The 15779-nt window shown below is 43.8% G+C and overlaps 1 protein-coding gene across 11 annotated transcripts in view; it reads right to left on the reverse strand.

The window, feature by feature from the left end:
• Positions 1-15779, reverse strand: part of Slc25a53 (solute carrier family 25 member 53) — a 98065-nt gene that overhangs the window by 54110 nt on the left and 28176 nt on the right. For 10 of the 11 annotated variants that reach the window (XR_004943702.1, XM_036175011.1, XM_036175010.1 and 7 more), the window contains one exon: positions 6156-6230. The exons of the other annotated variant lie outside the window; for it this stretch is intronic. The gene's annotated coding sequence lies outside the window, so the exon portion shown is untranslated. The remainder of the gene's footprint in view (positions 1-6155; positions 6231-15779) is intronic. 11 annotated transcript variants of the gene reach the window in all.

Here is a 15779-nt window from a genome sequence, read left to right on the forward strand (position 1 = left end):
TACTGTGAAACCACTGGCCAAAGAAATCACCCTTTGCCCATAGAATCAGAGCCTAGAGAAAAGAATAATGCCTCTGTCTCAGATTTAGAGTCAAAAATGCTTAAGAAAGGCCAGTGAACGGAAACACAAGTTTGGCTCTGAGATCAAGCCATCGTCTGCCCTGTAGCCAATCCGTAAGACAGCCATCACGAGAGCGAGGAAATTAAATAACCTCACCATGGAGACCAGAAGCAGGAAAGAACACAACCTGGATCTGAAAACCTGAGCCAGAGAGACCCGAATGCATGATCACTAAAACGCCAGGAACCAAAAGAAAAGTGCCCTGAATGAGAAATTAGTGCTAAAGAAACACACTTTGTCCCTAGGATCAGAGCCAGTGAAAGGAAAATGCCCTGGATTCAGATTTAGAGCCAGAAAGCCAAGACTGTTCAGTTAAAGGAACACACTTGGGCCCTGATCTCACAGCCATCTCTTCCTTTATCCCACCAGTGAAACCAACCAATCACAGAAGAGGAAATCAAGTAACCTCACCCTGCAGAGGGGAAGCAGGGAAAGAAACACAGCCTAGATCTTAGACCTGAGCCAGAGAAAGAAACACTCTAATCCCAGAGCCAAGGAAAAATTACGGGATTGTGAAACCAGGGCTAGAGCAACAACACACTATGTATCGGCAAGCGGAGTGAGGAAAAATACGAACTCTGGTCCCAGAATTAGAGCCAAAAGGCTAAGAAAGGCCAGTGAAGGAAACACAGTTTGCCTCTGACATCACAGCCATCTCTGACTCTAAGGAACAGACCAGTGAACACAACCAATCCCAGAGACTGAAATAGGCACGCTGAAACCTCGCCACCATGCAAAAGAAGAAAGAAACACACGTGAGACCTGGAGCCTGAAACAAAGAAAGCAACATTTTTCCCTAGAAATGTGCCCTTAGGAGACCTGCCTGCTCAAAGAAACCTCTGAAGCCAAAAAATTCCCGCCAGTGCCAAAAACACAACACTTTGTATGGAAGAGAGTGAAAAAAACACCTGGACAAGAATTAGAGCCAAAGGCTAAGAAAGGCCAGTGAAGAAACACAGTTTGCCTTCGGGTGAGATCCACCAGCCTCCTCTCCTTTAGCCAAGCACTGAAACCAACCAATCACAGAAGAGGAAATTCAGTGACCTCACCATGGAAAGACCAGGAACCAGGGAAAGACAACACACCCTGGATGTGAGACCTGAGCCAGAGAAAGAAGCACTTATCACCTAAACCCAGAGCCAAAGAAACCATGCCCGTGAGGTCCTGAGAAACCACTGCCAAAGAAACACCCTTTGCCCATAGAATCAGAGCCAGAGAAAGAATAATGCCCTGTCCTCAGATTTAGAGCAAAAATGCTAAGAAAGGCCAGTGAAGGAAACACAGTTTGGCTCTGAGATCAGAGCCATCTCTGCCTGTAGCCAATCCGTAAGACCAGCCAATCACAGAGCAGGAAATTAAATAACCTCACCATGGAGACCAGAACCAGGGAAAGAAACACACCCTGGATCTGAAACCTGAGCCAGAGAGAAGAAATGCATGATCACTAAACCCAGAGCCAAAGAAACCTGTCCTGACTGTGAAACCACCGCCAAAGAAACACACTTTGTCCCTTGAATCACAGCAAGTGTGAGACATGGGCCCTGGCCCCAGAATTAGAGCCAAAAAAGCTAGAAAGGCCAGTGAAAGAAACGCAGTTTGGCTCTGAGATCAGAGCTTTCTCTACCTCTGACTAACCAGTGAAACCAACCAATCACAGAGCAGGAAATCTTGTAACAGGACCCTGCATCCCAGAACCAGGAAAAGCAACACACCCTGGATCTGGGACTTGAGCCAGAGAAAGAAACTCCTTCTCCCTCAATGCAGCACCAAAGAAAAGTGCCCTGAATGAGAAATTAGTGCTAAAGAAACACACTTTGTCCCTAGGATCAGAGCCAGTGAAAGGAAAATGCCCTGGATTCAGATTTAGAGCCAGAAAGCCAAGACTGTTCAGTTAAAGGAACACACTTGGGCCCTGATCTCACAGCCATCTCTTCCTTTATCCCACCAGTGAAACCAACCAATCACAGAAGAGGAAATCAAGTAACCTCACCCTGCAGAGGGGAAGCAGGGAAAGAAACACAGCCTAGATCTTAGACCTGAGCCAGAGAAAGAAACGCTCTAATCCCAGAGCCAAGGAAAAATTACGGGATTGTGAAACCAGGGCTAGAGCAACACACTTTGTATTGGGGGCGGGGGGTGGGGGGGAGAGACTGAGTAAAAATATAAGCCCTGGCCCTAGAGTTAGAGCCAAAAGGCTAAGAAAGGTCAGTGAAGGAAACACAGTTTGCCTCTGAGACCACAGCCTCTCGGCCTTTAGCCAAGCACTGAAACCAACCAATCACAGAGCAGGAAAATCATGTACTGTGACCCTGCATCTTGGTACCTCAGCCAGAGTAACAAACAGTTATTCCCTCAATGCAACACCAAAGAAACTGCCCTGAGTGTCAAACCAGGGAAAAAGAAACACACTTTGTTCCTGGAATGAGACGCAGGAAAAGAAAAATGCCCTAGCTTCAGAATTAGAGCCAAAAAGCTAACAGAGTTCGGTTAAAGAATCCCAGTTTGTGCTGGATGGTGGTGGCCCACGCCTTTAATCCCAGCACTCAGGAGGCAGAGCCAGGCAGGCCTCTGTAAGTTTTGAGGCCAGCCTGGTCTCCAAGGCGAGTTCCAGGAGAGGCACAAAGCTACACAGAGAAACCCTGTCTCGAAAAAACTTAAATAAATAAATAAATGAATGAATGGATCAGTAAATAAAAGAAAACATAAATAACCGAACAAAGAAATAAATAACATAAAACAAAATAAAGAAACACAGGTTCTCTCGGAGATCTCAGACATCATTCACTGCCCCTGAGGAGCTGAAGTGTTAAAACAACCAATCACAGAGTAGGAAATCAGGGACCCAGAACAGGGAAACCAAGGATCCCAGAACCAGGGAGAGACAACAACCTAGATTGGGGACATGAGCCACAAAAAAATAATTTATCCCCAAAGCCAGCACCAAAGAAACATGCCCTGACTCTGAAACCACTGCCAAAGAAACACACTTTGTCCCCAGAAGCACAGTCAGTGACAGAAATGTGCCCTGGCCCCAGAATTAGAGCCAAACAGGAAGGAAAGGCCTGTGAAAGCAACACAGTTTGGCTCTGAGATCACAGCCATCTCTGGCCCTGACCAAACAGTGAAACCAACCAATCACAGAAGAGGAAATCATGTAACCTCACCATGCAGAGGAGAACCAGGCAAAGAAATACACCCTAGGTCTTAGACCTGGGTTAGAGAAAGAAACCCTCTAATCCCAGAGCCAAGGAAAAATTGTGTGACCCAGTGACCAGGGCTAGAGCAACAACACACTATGTATCGGCAAGCAGAGTGAGGAAAAATACATACTCTGGTCCCAGAATTAGAGCCAAAAGGCTAAGAAAGGCCAGTGAAGGAAACACAGTTTGCCTCTGAGACCACAGCCTCTCTGCCTTTAGCCAAGCACTGAAACCAACCAATCACAGAAGAGGAAATTCAGTGACCTCACCATGGAGACCAGAACCAGGGAAAGAAACACACCCTGGATGTGAGACCTGAGCCAGAGAAAGAAGCACATTATCCCTAAACCCAGAGCCAAAGAAACATGCCCTGAGTCTGAAACCACTGCCAAAGAAACACCCTTTGCCCATAGAATCAGAGCCAGAGAAAGAATAATGCCCTGTCCTCAGATTTAGAGCAAAAATGCTAAGAAAGGCCAGTGAAGGAAACACAGTTTGGCTCTGAGATCAGAGCCATCTCTGCCTGTAGCCAATCCGTAAGACCAGCCAATCACAGAGCAGGAAATTAAATAACCTCACCATGGAGACCAGAACCAAGGAAAGAAACACACCCTGGATCTGAAACCTGAGCCAGAGAGAAGAAATGCATGATCACTAAACCCAGAGCCAAAGAAACCTGTCCTGACTGTGAAACCACCGCCAAAGAAACACACTTTGTCCCTTGAATCACAGCAAGTGTGAGACATGGGCCCTGGCCCCAGAATTAGAGCCAAAAAAGCTAGAAAGGCCAGTGAAAGAAACGCAGTTTGGCTCTGAGATCAGAGCTTTCTCTACCTCTGACTAACCAGTGAAACCAACCAATCACAGAGCAGGAAATCTTGTAACAGGACCCTGCATCCCAGAACCAGGAAAAGCAACACACCCTGGATCTGGGACTTGAGCCAGAGAAAGAAACTCCTTCTCCCTCAATGCAGCACCAAAGAAAAGTGCCCTGAATGAGAAATTAGTGCTAAAGAAACACACTTTGTCCCTAGGATCAGAGCCAGTGAAAGGAAAATGCCCTGGATTCAGATTTAGAGCCAGAAAGCCAAGACTGTTCAGTTAAAGGAACACACTTGGGCCCTGATCTCACAGCCATCTCTTCCTTTATCCCACCAGTGAAACCAACCAATCACAGAAGAGGAAATCAAGTAACCTCACCCTGCAGAGGGGAAGCAGGGAAAGAAACACAGCCTAGATCTTAGACCTGAGCCCGAGAAAGAAACCCTCTAACCCCAGAGCCAAGGAAAAATTACGGGATTGTGAAACCAGGGCTAGAGCAACACACTTTGTAATGGTGGGGTGGGGGGCGGGGGGTGGGGGAGACTGAGTAAAAATATAAGCCCTGGCCCTAGAGTTAGAGCCAAAAGGCTAAGAAAGGTCAGTGAAGGAAACACAGTTTGCCTCTGAGACCACAGCCTCTCTGCCTTTAGCCAAGCAGTGGAACCAACCAATCACAGAAGAGGAAATTCAGTGACCTCACCATGGAGACCAGAACTGGGGAAAGAAACACACCCTGGATGTGAGACCTGAGCCAGAGAAAGAAGCACATTATCCCTAAACCCAGAGCCAAAGAAACATGCCCTGAGTCTGAAACCACTGCCAAAGAAACACACTTTGTCCCTGGAATCACGGCCATCAATGAAATATGTACTGGCCTTAGTATTATAGTCAAAAAACTAAGAAAGTCCAGTGAAAGTAACCTAATTTTTCTCTGAGATCACCACCTTCTCTGCTGCTAACCTATAATAGTAACCAATCCCTGGACAGCAAATATTCTCTGTTGAGGTCCTATATAAACCCCCCTGTCTATTCAATTGTTGGCTGTTCTTTCTCACCCTAGTAGAGGCTGACATATCTTGACTTCTCTTTTTCAAAATAGTTTTGCGTTTGAAGATCTTCATTTGCCAGTGCAGAGATTAACCTTGCTAAGGTGTCTCTTAGTGGACTGAGCAGAAAAGACTTTGTAGAGATGTTCCCTTAGGTTGGTTGAGCAAGGTGGATCAGAAAAAGTAACTTTTTTTCAGAGTTGGAGGAGATTGCTACATTTCTCCAGGGGTTTCCCCTTTAGCAGAGTGAAGCAGAACCAGCAGTATCTTCAACCATAGAAGAAGCAGAGCTCTGCTAGGAAGCCCACTTCAGTGGGGGCTGAGCCAAGCTCAGCTGTAGTGGCTCCCCAGTTGAGGAGCAGGATTGCTATATCATGGGTGGAGACCATCCCCCACAGCACCTCAACTCAAGGTATTGCCTGGCTCCAGAACAGTCAGGATATGTTCCCCTCCAGGGCTGAGGGGATGGCTCAGCTGCCAGAGCTGTCTTAGCAGCTCAGGGTGTCGCCTGACTCCCTGACCCATCAGGATCCCTTTCCCCAGAGTTGCAACACTCCCATACAATCAGTATTACCATTTTAAATTTCCTTATCTTCTATTGGTATGGAAGAAAGTATTCTAAAATGAATGTTACCTTCAAATTGCCTGAAAAGATATAAAAGGCTGTGGAGCTGAGGGAGGGGTGTCATACTTGAAACAATACTGCCAATGCCTAGTAAATAATTGCTAAATCAAAGTGATAGATAAATTAATCTTTCAGGTCTCTTACTTTCAAAGCAATTAAGTTAAATTATGATATATTTATGATTAAAGTATGTGATGTCTCAAAAAATGTCAGTTTCTCTTTTCTCCTCATCCTCTACATCCATCCATATGGTGGCAAATGCAGGGATGAGCAGTGATGTGCAGACTAGAATCTCAGCAGCTGAGGAACTGGAAACATCTGTGCATCCTTTCTCTCTTGTACCTGGTAATGTCACAGCAGGTACAGCATCACATGGCTTTCAAAGTAGTCTTGGTCAGGAATGGAAGTGTTTCCAACCTAATGGAATAAAAATAAATACAATCACCACTTGAACTTTTTAGCCAGGACAGAAAACCCAGTAGAGACACAAACGTGGCCTTCAGCTGGAACGTGGCCCTTATTGGCCTGTGCTGCTTAAGTCGATGTGCAATTTTGCCACCTGGTGGCTACTGGGTATTATTTCATTGAGTTGCTCTATACATTTTGCTGACAACTCTAGTTGTACTTAAAATATTCTGGGAGGGCACAAAGCCTCTGAGTGAAATGTTAAGGGAAGCGTTTAAAGTCAATCATATCTTTCCTCATATCTTACAGAGTTTCTTGAGGATAAAAAATGGTACTTGTAATTAACGATTGAAATTGTCTGTTAGGAGCAAATCCAACATGGTCTCACTCAGTGCCAATGATACTCATCCAATAGCTTGCTCATGAACACAATTCAGCCTCAGCTCTAAGCCAGTCTTATAGAATTTTCAAGACACAAGAAGCCATACTGTGCATTTTGTATCAGTTTAAATCCTGACTACTGACTGCTAAGAAATTCTGACCCAAACAACTACACATAGCAAGATTATTATTTCATACAGAGATTGGTTACACCCTAAACAGAATTAAACCTATGCACAGGGACTTTCTGAGTGGCAGAATAATAACCTTTCCCAAACAGTAATGACTGAGTTGGAGATGTATGTTGGTAATGGTAATGAAGCATTTGCCAAGCAAGCACTATGGGCTGGGCCTGCCTGTCTGTCTTGCAGACTGGCTTGTAATATGGTTATTCCACACACTAGAATTCTAAAACCTCCAAGGTACTGTCCATCCAATTGATGGATCTCTAGTTATAAAGCCTGGCTTTGGGCCCAAATGCTTGCCTGCATTAAAAAAAAATCAATCTATGCAAAATAAGCAAATTAATTTATTTAGAATTTTGGCCAAAGCTGAGGAGAAAGGAATTCTCAATTTCTCTGCTAGCTTAGTATTACAACTTAGAGAAAAGATTAAGCCATAGCTGGTTTATCATACCGTAGTGGTAAACCATACCACTAGAACTCAGTGGTAGAGTACTTACTTAGCAGGTGTGAGACCCTAAATTAAATATCGTACATAAAAAGGTTTTTTTTAAGATGCAGCAAAAATCAGGAACTATGCAAGTGAAGATTTAGCCATAGGCCATGGGTCTCCAGCTACCTAAAGAGGAAAATATAAGTCTTTCTCTTCGTGCCACATACCAGAGCTCTTGTATGGCGACTTTTCCACTCCTAACCTGGCATTTCTGGGGAGGTTCTCAGTTGTAAACCATGGCTTCAATCTTAGCATATCCTTGGCCCCCTGGACAGTGGCAGGACAGACCTACCAGGCCAGTCTGGACGTTCTGATTTGTGTTCTTTTGCTGTTCTGCCTTTGCTTTGTTTGTTTTGTGTGGATCTGTGTATTTGGGGCTGGGTTTCATTTGTTTTGTAATGTGTCTGGGGAGAGATCTGGCAAAACGGAGCCAGTGGAAGTCTATGATTAATGAAATGCGTCCTGGCCATTTTCAGGTTGGTGGGAGGGTTTCAGGAGTGGGTATAGCTGTGGGCTGCCCCCTTCCAGAAAACTGTAAGACATCAAATAAAGATCAGCTGCAATTGCGTTTCTGATTCCCTGTCCTCAAGTTAAAAAAGAAATTATTTGGTGGGGCACGCCTTTAATCCCAGCACTCGGGAGGCAGAGCCAGGCAGATCTCTGTGAGTTCAAGGCCAGCCTGGGCTATAAATCGAGTTCCAGGAAAGGCACAAAGCTACACAGAGAAACCCTGTCTCGAAAAAAAAAAATAAAAATAAAAATAAAAAAAGATTCTACTTTCTGAGGAGAGAGTTCACTGTAGGTAGAAAAAAAAAAAAAACATTGCCTACCATACTTCTCTAGTCTTCCTTCTCATAATTAATTTTTCTCTGTCAATTATTCTGTCACAAATGGATTTTTCTACATAATTTGCCAGAAGTTAGAAAGACCCCTTTCTAATTGTTGATGACTCAAGAGTCCCACTGTAAACGACTACCACTTGGATAAAACTCAGAAAGGGTTTTTAAGACTCATTTGCCATCTTAGACTTGTGTGATACAGGCAAACCTGAAGGAAAACTCCTTGTTTAAGAAGATCATCTTTGTTCCACCACCCAAGCATACACCAAAGGACATCACAAACAACTCCAATGTAGTACAGTCAATACCAATAACCCAAGAGACCTAAAATAACACTGGCGAAACACATGACATTGGTCTGCACAATTATTTGGAGGTGAGGATTTAACAAAAAAAAAAGAAAGAAACCACCAAGAACTCACACAGATAAATGGGAATACAGCAAACTAAAACCATCACTGCACAGCAAAGCAAACAGAGGAAATGTCTGCAAGGCACACATCGACTAAGAGGCTGGTGCTAGAAATCTGTATCTCTATATATCTCTATAAACAATCTATAACTCAGTTGCAGGAAAACAAATGACCCAATTTTAAAGTGAATAGCTCTCAACAGACATTTTTTTTTTCCGAGACAGGGTTTCTCTGTGTAGTTTTGGTGCCTGTCCTGGATCTCGCTCTGTAGATCTGGTGGCTCTGACTCTGGATTACTGGGATTAAAGGGATGCATCACCGCTGCCTGGCCAAAAAAAAAAAAAAATAGCTGGAGGGACAGCTGTGGGTACTGGAAACCAAACTCTTATATTTTTGGTTGTGAACCTAGCCTTTAACAGCTGAGCTATCCCTCCAGCCCCAGACAATTCTTGAAGGCATGCATACATGTGGCCAACAGACATATGAACAATTGCCCCTAAATGATACTGATCTATATCTCCCTGGGGCACTGGTTAATTATGAAACTCAGTTAAAATTATTATCACTGCTAATGCTGATTTACTTTTATAGTGTCCTTGCCGCCCCCCCTTTTTTGAGAGATCTGGTTGGCCTGGAACTTGCTATGTTCCTCTGGCTATTCCAGAATTCATGAACCTATTGCCTCAGCCTCATGAGTGCTGGGGGTGGGGAGTTGTTATCATACCAGGCTGTAGTAAGTTCTGATTATGAGCACTCCTTCTGATGTTCATTTTCCTTCGATAAGCAAAGACATCGGTGGCCAGACCATTGATCCTTTAACTAGAAGTCGCTGAACTCCTTTTCTCCTGTGTTTCCCCTGACTGCCCTACAGGGCAGCTTCATGCCTTAAGCCTGCTAGACTCCCTATATACAAGTATTCCTATTTCGAATACTTTGCAGATGCACTGAGGAAACTACACAGTTATTCTAGGTGCTTGCTCTGGCTTCTGAAGGTGTAGCCTCAACCAAGACAGGTTTTGTGTGGGGGTGGACCTTTTGCCATCACAAGTGTCAGCCTGTGACATGGTGGGTGACCTCCCATGGTAAGTGATCTCCCTTTTCCTCAATTTAGCCTCTCTGTGCTAGTTCTCTGCCTAATGCACAACTAGTTCCACAGACTATGTGAGGAGATAAGGCTAACTCCTGAGAATTTGCTTTTTCTTTCTTTCCTTTTTTTTTTTTTTTTTTTTGTTGTTGTTTTTGAGACAAGGTTTCTCTGTGTAGCTTTGGTGCCTGTACTGGATCTCGCTCTGTAGACAGGCTGGCCTCAAACTCACAGAGATCCGCCTGGTTCTGCCTCTTGTGTGCCGCAATTACAGGCGTGTGCCACTACCCTGCTTCTTTCTTTTTAATCTGAAATTTTTTCATTTTACATACTAATCACAGTTCCCTCTCCATCCCCTTCTTCTGCTCCTCCCCACACACACCTTCCCCCCACTCCACTCCCCACCCCCACCCACCCCTCAGAGAGCACAAGGCCTTGCAGTAAACTATCTAGATGGCTCAGGATTATTTGCACCTTGCCAAGGAGAAGCACTCCCCCTGGTGGCCTAGCTAGGGACTGCTGTGACTAGTGTTAAAGACACAAGGTATCAGGACAGGACCCTTTACTTTGCAAGTGGTGCTGCTTTTGTTTATGCCTGGGAAGCAAGGAATTCCTTAGCCCTTTGCAGCATCTTGCATTGCAGCTTTTCAGCAGGCCTATGATGACATCGGCCAGTGTTGCAGTTTGAGGCTTAGGGTGTCTAAGGTTTGACAGCTCTCTGAAACTCTTCTAGCAAGCAGCACCTTCGGTTTTGCTCTGGCTCCTTACAGTCTTCTACCTGTCTTCAGTCTCAGCTCCCCAGCCTCCCTACTTCCATAACCCACTTCTTCCTGCCGTTTTGAACTTTTAAGCTGCTCATCTTTTACCTGTCATGCAGCCTTGCCACTTTTGTAACTTGGCCTGCTAACCTCACAAGCCTGCATCTCCAGCTATCAAGCAGCGGGCCACCTTGCCACTCTGCCAGCAGCAGCTTCTGGCCAGCTATTCCTGAGGTTGCTATCTGCTGCTTCTTTCCTGTTACCAGTGCAGAGTCCAGCTTTTCTTTGGGCCACCAGCTCACAAATGATGACACCATGGACACTTCTTTAATTATGAAAGCTCGGCCTTAGCTTAGGCTTTTTTCTAACTAGTTCCTATAACTTAATTAACCCATATTTCTAACTTACATTCTGCCACGTGACTTGTCTCTCTCTTCCTTACTGCATGTCCTGCTTTCCTGCTTCCTCCATCTCTGGCTGGCGACTCTGCCTTTCTTCTTCCCAGAGTTCTCTCTCTGCCCGGAAGTCTTGCCTGTACCTCCTGCCTAGCTTTTGGCCATTCAGCTTTTTATTACACCAGTCACAGAAATACATCTTCATACAGTGTGCAAATACCCCACAACACCACATTACTATAAGCAGAATACAAATAACCCCTTGGGAAAAGCTTTTTATTAGCTATAATCTTACAACACCAGGGGAAGCAGGTCAGAAGACTGTTTCCCAGCTGACTCATCAGGAGAATCAAAAAGTTTGCTTATATGGTCCAAAGAGGGGTGATTTCTCCACCCATAGCAAACTACACACTCAAATGAAGATTTTCTTGTTTTGTATCTATAGTTATCATCAAAAAGATGAGAGGCCAGAGTTGTAGCACAATGGCAGAGTGCTTGCCCAGCATGTCAAAATCCTGGGTTTGTTTTTTTTTTTTTTTTTTTTTTTAGCTGAGGATCTAACCCAGGGCCTTGCGCTTGCTAGGCAAGTGCTCTACCACTGAGCTAAATCCCCAACCCCCAAATCCTGGGTTTTATCAATACTGCAAAAAGGGCTGCTGAGATGGCTCAGTGAGTAAAGATATCTAACACCAAGCGTGATGACCTGAGTTCAATCTTCAGGACCCACACTGTGGAAAGAGATCCAACTCCTGCAAGATGTCTTCTGTCCTCTACATGGCTGCTATGGCACACATTATACATGCCCAAACACATATATGCACACACTAAATAAAAGATGTGGAGAAGGGGAACATATATTTTTTATTAGTGAGAGTGTAAATTTGTAGTGTCATTATAAAAAACTACATGCACTTCCTAAAAATGAAAAAAAGAACCATATAATGCTTCCAATCTAAATTTTGTGTGGTTTAAAGGACCACAGTGTAAAGGACTTTCCACTGTTAGGTAAGTGTTCTACCACTGACTGCACCGCAACTCCACTTTTTCTACACTCCAATTTGAAATAAGTATATGCAAGAGATACATTCATCCCTATATCCATTGCTGTATTATTGAAAATCACCACATTAGCCAACTTCAGTTTCCAGTAACATATGGAAAAAGAAAATGGGGCACATCTCTAGAATAAAACACTTTTTTTCTTATAAAAATTTCTCTCCATTTCAGTAATACAGATGAAACCTGCATGAAATATGACAAATCTTTAAAGAACAACAAATACAGAGTTAGGAGAAGTGCCTCAGTAGTTATTAGCACTTGCTGCTCTTTAGAAGACCAGAGTTCAGTTTCCAGCACCCATATCAGATGGCTCACAACCACCTATAACTCCAGCTCCAGGGGATCCAATACCCTCTTCTGGCCTCTATAGGCATCTGCATACATCACACACACACACACACACACACACACACACACACACACACACACACATCATTAAAAGCAGAGAGAAAGTAACAAATATAGCACATTTGAGGAATCTAAAAACTACTATGTTCTTGGAAACAGATGAAGAATGGTGGTAACATTTATTCATCAAAAATTAAATAAAAGCAGCTGAGTGGTGGTGGCACACACCTTTAATCCCGGCACTCAGGAGGCAGAGGCAGGCAGATCTCTGTGAGTTCGAGGCCAGCTTGGGCTACAGAGTGAGTTCCAGGAAAGGCTCCAAAGCTACACGGGGAAACCCTGTCCTGAAAACTCAAAACAAACAAACAAATAAATAAATGCAAAACAAAAGACCAAAACCCGTTGCTGGAGAATGATAAGAATAGAAGTTGGCAGTGAAAATATGGGAAGACTCAGATATAGGAGGAATAAGTTTTGAGACCTACTGCTTAGCATGGAAACTATACTTAAAAACATTGTGTATTTCAAAATTGCTAGCAGTACATTACAAACCTTCCTACCATAAAAACAGTATTCTAGGTGATTGTCATATTAATTAGCTTGACTTATTATTCAAAGTTATATGCATAAATCCAAATGTCACTTTCAACCAATTATTGTGTGATTTGTTGATAAAATAACACAACTAAAGTCAACAAGATATTTTCTACACAGTATGTAAAAAAATTAAAATAAAGGCAAGCAAGCATACAAAAAAACCCTATTTGAACTCATACCTGTGAATAAGTTCAGAGCTGACCATTGAGGGAGCAGTTAGCCTTTCTTACAAATGTAATTTTGCAAAATGCCTTGGAAATTGGAGTCCTCCCTCAAATTCCATGCTAGAGTGAAAAAGGCCCACTCAAGATCCCTGGAGGCTTGTGCCAGGAGAAAATGCAATTTCCCAGGACCAGTAACTTGATACACAGCTAAATCCAGAGATGTTTCTTGACTTTCACTTGAGCTATTGTATGCTGTAACACTGCTATGTGCATGCCAGAAAAAGACAGGTGAGTTTTCTCTACCCTGTGTTTTAGTAAAAAAAACAAAAAAAACAAAAAACAAAAAAACAAAACAAAACAAAAAACCTGTAAATATCTTCATTTGATTTTTTTTAAAGATTTTAAGATTAAGATTTGTGTATTTATTTATATGTGTATAAGTGTTTTGTGTGCATGTATGCCAGGTGCCCACCAAGGTCAGAAGAGGGTGTCAGATCTGCTGGAACTGGAGTTACAGGTTGTGAGGCACTACGTGAAAGGTGGGAATTGTACTTAGTCCTCTTCAAGAGCAACAAGTGCTCATAACTGCTGAGACATCTCTCCAGCCCCTTTCTTTACTTCTTAATGAGGGTCTGAGACTCTACTTTTATTTATTTTTTCTGAGACAGGGTCACATGCAGCCCCACCCTGCCTCCACCTCCTGAGTGCCCTCAGTTTCCACAGTTCTGGGAATGGGACTACTCAGGGCTTCATGCACGCTAAGCAAGTTCTCTACCAACTGAACTACATCCCCAGCCTGCTAGGTTAGTTTTCTTAAGTCAGCTAGGCAGTGGTGGTATACACCTTTAATCCCAGCAGAGGGATTAAAGGAGGCAGAGACAGGTAGATCTCTGTGAGTTTGAGGCCAGCCTGGTCTACAAATTAAGTTCCAGGACAGCCAGGGCTGTTACACAGAGAAACTGTCTGAAAAAACAAACAACCAAAAAGTTTTCTCATGTCATCTCTACTTAGACCACCAGTTCTCTAGTTATGGCCCATGAGTTAACATATTAACCCATGGTATTTGCAACTTAAATTCAGTGCCCATCACAGGACAACAGAAAGGAAGTCTACGGATGGAAACCAATGTCAGAGTTTATCTTGGAGCCAAGTTTGAGTGACCATGACCCAGGAGCATAGGCTCAGGTTGCCCTGAATACCATGTTCCAACATGGTTATTATAATGATAAAACAAATGAAAGTCACAGATCAAAGCAATTTTCAGACAGACAGGCTAAAGCAAGGAGGAGAAATCTCTTATATGCCTCAGATGCTATACGATGATATTGTTAGCTTTTGAATTGATGGAAGCTAGTGGTCTGTTGGGAAACCCTAAAAGTCACAAGCTGTTAGGCCGAACACAGATGTGGGCAATGAATGACTATTAAAGGGGCTAAAAGCAGGACATGATGGCACATGGCTTTAATCCCAGCACTCGGGAGGCAGAGGCAGGCAGATCTCTGTGAGTTCGAGGCCAGCCTGGTCTCCAGAGCGAGATCCAGGAAAGGGGAGGGCTACACAGAGAACCCTTGTCTCAAACCAAACAAACAATGAGTCTAAAATAGTCCAGGATAATTTGGCTCCTAATCCGTACCACTCTAACTCTCCAAAAAGCATAGATTCTGATCAATCAGCCTTGTAGAATCATTAACAAAGGTGCAGACTTTTTCTGAGAATTTCAATCTGTATTTTAATATGTCATCCAGATTCAGACACAGAACTTTGAGAATCACTGGTTTAGATTGTCTGCTAGCCAGTTGCTTCTCTGGATAACAGCAGCAGGTTTAGGTGATTCCAAATCACTAGAAGACTGCTTGCTGGTAGGTTCACAGTTCCTTGCTATGAATTAAGCTTCCAACACCAAATAATTGGTACACAAACATTCCATGTATTCCTCCTGCAGGTGAGGTGGTGAGGCCTGCATCAATGTCCTCTTATGAAATTACAGGCTCCATGAGTAAATGGAGCACTTGTTCTGGGTTAAGACTCATTCTCCAAGAGGGTCCTACTCTCACATGGGAAATGATGTGACCACCAATTAACTACAGAAACTTGCCAGGAGGAATATTCTGTGCATTTTACCCTCCAATGCTTCCTCCCTCTTTCCCTTGACCTTCCTTTCCTTCCATCTTCGTGTGTGTGTGTGTGTGTGTGTGTGTGTGTCCCCGCATGCTGTTTGAGACTGAGGCAGGGTCTTGCTATGGAGCCCTGGCTAGTATTAACTATGTAGGAAAGGATGATCTCCCAACCTTGGGAATCCTATGTCAGCCTCCCAAGTAATGGGGCTTATCTTCAAAACTTTTCTTTTAAACTTTGTGTGTATGTGTGTGGAAGAGGGCACTTGGTGTCCGCGGTAGGTCTGTCTGTCTTTCTTCTTTTTCTTTTCTTTTTTTTTTCCCGGTAGGTTTTTCTAACAGAAGATAGATCACCCTCTAAAGTTTCTCGGTGCCTGAGCTCCAAATCAGATGGCAACTAGCAGGCCGTAAACAGCTGCAAAAGTGGAACAGGTTTGGCACTCAGAAGAAATTTCACACCAGTAGTGGGAGTCTGACGAAATTTTAGGACATTGCACGAAATTCATCCCAACGGGATCCCCGGAGTGTGGATCCGGGCCTGAAACAACCTTCCCCAGAATCTTACGTTCCTTCAACAGTTTGCGCACTCCTCCCACCAAAACAAAAAACAACCCCTTAAAGCACTGGAAACAGCGATACCTCCTGAGGTGACGCCATCAACAGTCGCCGAGTTAGACCCGGCTCTTACTTCCTCTCGTGCTCTCTCCTCAATTTAGTTCCCCTCTGTATGCGCC

Source organism: Onychomys torridus, chromosome X (genome assembly GCF_903995425.1).
Source record: "Onychomys torridus chromosome X, mOncTor1.1, whole genome shotgun sequence".
In the NCBI taxonomy this organism is placed as follows: Eukaryota; Metazoa; Chordata; class Mammalia; order Rodentia; family Cricetidae; genus Onychomys; species Onychomys torridus.